Source organism: Triticum aestivum, unplaced genomic scaffold (genome assembly GCF_018294505.1).
Source record: "Triticum aestivum cultivar Chinese Spring unplaced genomic scaffold, IWGSC CS RefSeq v2.1 scaffold141019, whole genome shotgun sequence".
Taxonomy (NCBI): Eukaryota; Viridiplantae; Streptophyta; class Magnoliopsida; order Poales; family Poaceae; genus Triticum; species Triticum aestivum.
In genome coordinates, this window is record NW_025236231.1 from 1 (window position 1) to 5,461 (window position 5,461).

A 5,461-nucleotide genomic window follows, 5' to 3' on the forward strand; every position below is an offset into this window, starting at 1 on the left:
AATCAGAGCCGACGCAACACACAACACTTGCCAGATCAAATAATTTCATGGTGATGTTGTTTAGAGCGAGTGTTTTTCAGTGGAATAAAAGAGTCATCTGGAGCGAAATTTTGGGATGCCTGCACACTGTACTATTTTAGGATGACATAGTAGATAAGTCATAATACAAGTAGAAGTGGCAACTGACAAGAAAACATACTTAAGTACTTAAATGCATAAATAATGTCAATGACTCACCAATTAAAGTACCGATCAAGCTGTTTTAAGGGTGCTCTAGTATTCTTGTGTATACCACAGCTAGATGACTCCATGCTTGAAGTGATTCTTCATTCTTGATGTACTCATCCCACAAAGTATTGGAACCATAATCTGTTTCAACATATGCTAAACCCCGATTAAACAGTCTGTGGGAAAAACAGTGGGTTTAGTTGCTGATGAAAGAATGAAACAATCAATCCCTAGAAAAAGAAACATTAGATAGTTCCAGGAACACTAAATGAATGATGGCTTGTACGGTCAAATAGTGAAAGCTACATTTGCAACGAAGGAGGATTGTATTTTTCTTGAAAGATCTAGACTTCAGTATTTTGTATAGCACAAACATGTGATCTCCAAATTGGCCACGTAGTTAATGCGCTAAATGACTAATATTGGCTATATGAAAATACTTATACTCCCTCTATCCAGGTTTATAGGGCATGAGCGGATATTTTAAGAACTCGACAATTTGACTAACGAAACATATGTATATACCAGCAAAAGCATATCACTGGATTTGTATTCGAATGAAGTTTCTAGACATACTTTCGGTGGCATATAGCATGTTGAGGACCTAAAAGCCTGTGCAAGCCCTACAAACCCAGATGAAGGGAGTATAGATTATAGCTGCTACAAAAGGAAAAAGGTCAAACAGATTATGTACTTCATGGAGGGAGATTAGTCATTACAACTAACAGACATGCACGGAGTCTAAGAACACACTGCCTAAGCCAAAATTTGAATATATGCAACATCTCCATGGCCTACACTATCACAACGAATGCGAAAATACAGTGCTATATTATAAAGCATTTCATCAAGCATTCATGTTCAGGTACTAAGTATTGTAAAATCACTTCTCATCATGTATTCCTGTATATATATACAACCTAAAATGCATTAGTTAACAAAAGTCAAGACATAAAAAGAAGTTAAAAACTTCATCAGAATAGTTTGGGTATTCAATTGCTACCTTCTGATGACATCTGGGTCATTGTATGTTGAGATCGCAAACTGACAATAATTACACCATATGTCCACTGAATAAGTAACTGCAAGAACTGCCCATTCATACACCTCAAAAACTTTATTGACACCATCTAGACGGCCTTCATGATCTGCATATTTCTTCCAATAGCCAAAGCACAGAGGGAACTCCGCACGGAATGCATCATACACTTTCCGTATTTTTAATATCTCGCTCTGACCAGGAATACACAAAAATCTGCCATTAGCATAAATTTGTTTATCATTAAAAATCCATTTTATTTTATTAACCAAACAAAACAAATTTATATCTAGTGTTGTCCATTAAAACACGAATAAGGACAGATTGACAAGACTACAGTAGGACAATGATGAAACTACTACAGGGAACAAGGCCCATGAAGTCAAAAAGAAAATATACTGGGATCCTACAAGACAGAGAAATGTAGAAAGAAAATGTGCTAAACAAAAACAAGGGAGCGAGTGACCATCCATGCATAACAAAGATTGGCATAACTTTGTGGTCCACAAGATACAGATCGATTGCATATGACCACTGGAATATGTAACACATGTGGGCACAAAAAGAGGATAAGCTGCTGAAAATTATGACACATCCATACAACAAGTTGCAAAAAGGAGAACAATGCACTGTATGGTAAGGCAACAATTTCAATTTCACCTCAGCAATCCTCTCCGTCTCTTCAATAAGTGCGGTCCAAGCATCAACGTCTAAGCAATCCAAGGTGAGAACATCCCATAACCTAGCCTCTTCCACTGAAAGCAACAACCTATTAGCAACAAAGTAGCAGGCAGGCAACGAAACCAGATAGAGAAGGCTTCTGCCTCAGCAACATTACCATCCTCATACAACTGCTAGGGGACCATGGGATCGGCCATCTCGACGGCGCCGACGCCGTCCTCCGTGGCCCCCGCGGCCTGGTAGCCCGCTGCCTCGCCGAAGGTCCCGTACGCGGATCCGCTGGCTGTCTGCGCCCTGTCGTAAGGGGCGCCCCCCGGGAGATGCGGGGGTGGTGGTGGGAGAACCTCGGCCGGGTCGTTGCCCAGACCCGCCTCCACGGTGTCCAAGGGCGACGATGGGGGAGCCTGGACGGGTCGCTGCCCAGACCTGCCCCCACGTCAGCTTCTGCGTGGCCGTCGGGGTTCTCCATCCCCGCGCGCCCACGAGCAATGGTTCGGGCTGGTGTGGTGGAGGCCGGAGTGGGCGGCGGCATTGACCCGCCGGTCCTCGGCGTCCAGCAAGGCCCAGTACGCCGTCCCGGCATGGCGGCGGAGCGGCAGGGGAGGAGGCGCGTGGTGGCTCGGGAAACGGCCGGGGAAGAATACCGGCCGCGCGGGCGCGCGAGGTGGTTGCGCCGGCGCCGGTGTCGTAGGCATCGAGGAGGAGGTCGCTGCCCAGACCTGCCCTCACGTCAGCTTCTGCGTGGCCGTCGGGGTTCTCCATACCCGCGCGCCCACGAGCAATGGTTCGGGCTGGTGTGGTGGAGGCCAGAGTGGGCGGCGGGGTTGCGGCGGCGCCGGTGTCGTAGGCATCGAGGAGGAGAGCCCGTGCTGCTGTATTTCTTTTTAAAGAACTGCTTCCTCCGTGACCGTGAGTCATCCTAGCCCACGAACGAAACGTGAAGTCCGGATCGGACACATATTTTTCGCGGAAAGGGCCAGGCGGGACGAAGGCCCAGCCGTTCAATGCACGAAGAAACACACGTGGCTATCAACAGAAGGACGTGCGGACCCCAAATTAGTACCACCTTGTTTATATTACGATTTCGGCTTTACAAATCGTAAAATCGTATTATGACATGAGAAGAAAGCGTATTGTGACGGTGAACCCACAGAGTCAATCCGTGCTTTATTATTAGGGATAGATTATTATTATTATTATCAGGGAAAGATTACTAGTAAATGTGTTAGGCGTACATGCAATTTGTGTGCCTGTTGCACGGGATCCAATACGCTCTGTGAGAAAAAAGATGACACGACTTTGGCTATAGCTGATCTGGCGGCATCATACAATAGCGATCATTCGCTATTGTAGTACTATGATGACAACTCCTATAAACCTTGCACTTGGCTCTTCGCCACTTCGGGAGGTTCAACAGTTCGTACCCCTATGAACCTTGCACTTAGGTCTTCGCCTCTTCGAAAGGTCCAACAATGATGATAGTACAATACAATATGCTTCTAGCAATCTGACACCAAATGAACTTCTGTATGTCCACTGTAAGGTTGAGGGCGAGGGAGAGGGTGCTGTAGTCAAAACCCTCTCCTGGTCCTGCGAGCGAGAGGGCGTAGGCGTACATAGTAAGCAAGCTTTTCCTCGTCCTGTGAGCCACCACGCGTGGGCAAGCGAGAGGGCGTAGTAAGCAAACTTCTCGTTCTGCGAATTGATAGGACATATCAAAGTAGTACTAGTCTATGCCGCGTCCTTTCCAGTTTATATGGCTTAATTTGAAACGAGAAAAATACACTGCGCCAAAGTATGTAATAATACGCTCATTACAGTCACTATATAGTTTTGCGGTGATTATACGGTCACTAGCTCGCCGTAGAGCACCGTATTGCACCCTGCTGACTGGGCCACATAGTCGATGTGGTATTTGTTGACTGGTTAAATTGACACCTGGTTTCTGGGTCCCACCTGTCAGTTGGCAGAGCAAAGAGATCAGTTAAACAAAACTCTAAACAAACGCGACAGGAGTCCAACCCTTGCGTGCGAACCACCCTGGCTGCGTATGCGAGTGCATGCACGTGTACTCCCTCGGTCCGTGAAAAACTGTACATCTAGCATTAGAAATTTTTCCAACAAAGAGTGTACATCTACACTTCCAATGCACTTAGAATTTAATCTAATCAGCATTTATTGACTAATGCACCAACTTGTGCTCTAGCTATAGGCTGCATGTCTATCCTTAATGACAGCATGCAACAACCTTCATTTATTCTTCTTCTCTGGTCACATGCACACATAAGTCTGCTACTTTTGGGCGTTAATTATGCCATGAAGTTCCGGTTCCTCTTGGCCAATGTGTAAATCTCTATATGTATAGTCTCTCACGGATGGAGGGAGTAGGTTGGGCACTTGAGCGTGAGCGTGTATGTTGAATCGTGTGATGTGTGCCGCATGGATGCGTGAGTGTTACATGCGTGCATGTGTACGTGTGAGTGTTGCATGCATGCATGCATGAGGCTTTTACTCTCTTCCATTGACATGTTCATATTTCAAGCTTCATTAACATGTTGCATGCAAGAATTAATAGAAAACTCACCAATGTGTGTAGGTCTTTTGTTCTTCACGCAGCATTCCAATTAATACGTTCGTAAACACATTTTTCTTGAGGAAAATGAGCCAATTATTCAGTACTTTTAGAAAAAAAATCTTCGGGCACTCATCATTTACAACTACCTAATTTTTTATTGACCTGTATATAAATCTTCATCCTAATTTATTGGTCTGCTTCCTACTTAGTGTAAAAAATTTGACCGTAAATTTAAGTAACAAAGTGTCAATGCATGTCATAAAAAACTATACCATTAAAAACTATGTTCAAATACGAATCCAGTGATATGCTTTTTAGTGACATGCATTAACATTTTATTAGTTAAATACATGGTCAAAGTATGCCACAAAATACTAGTAATACTCCTACATTATTGGCGCCGGGTGCCTTGGACAATGTTTCTTGTTGTTGGACAGGATGAGAGTAGGGATATTGTCAATAGAAAGTTTTGGCGATCTATTATTCCCCATCTCGGTCAGAGATAACTATTCAACTAGTCTTCACAGTGAAGTGACAATACACGCTGAGCAGATAGGACACTTAATTAATAACCTGAGCTAACATATTGGTGTTAGTAATCAACTTTACCATGTACTGCCATCATGTTTGCCAGTGGAGCATGCTTCCGAAAATATGCCTACACACCTCTCCCTTCCATTAACTAACATATGGGCCCTCTTGAGGTAGACCCACGTGTCATCGGCTTAACGATTTACACTCTAAATGATGGTATATACTGGTAATAGTACCAGTAGAATTGAGATTTAATGCACTTTCTTGCCAGTCTTTCCCTCTTCTTCCTCCTCTCTTCTTCTTCTCCTCTCTTCCCCATCGTTGGCCGCACACCATTTCCCCTGCTCACTGCTCGCCCGCCCGCGCCATCTTCCTCAGTAGCTCGCACGTACCATATCCCCCCC

The 5,461-nt window shown here is 44.5% G+C and overlaps 1 pseudogene; it reads right to left on the bottom strand.

The window, feature by feature from the left end:
- Positions 1-8: 8 nt before the first annotated feature.
- On the bottom strand, positions 9-2,866 carry LOC123176421 (pre-mRNA-processing factor 39-like; annotated as a pseudogene).
- Positions 2,867-5,461: the final 2,595 nt, after the last annotated feature.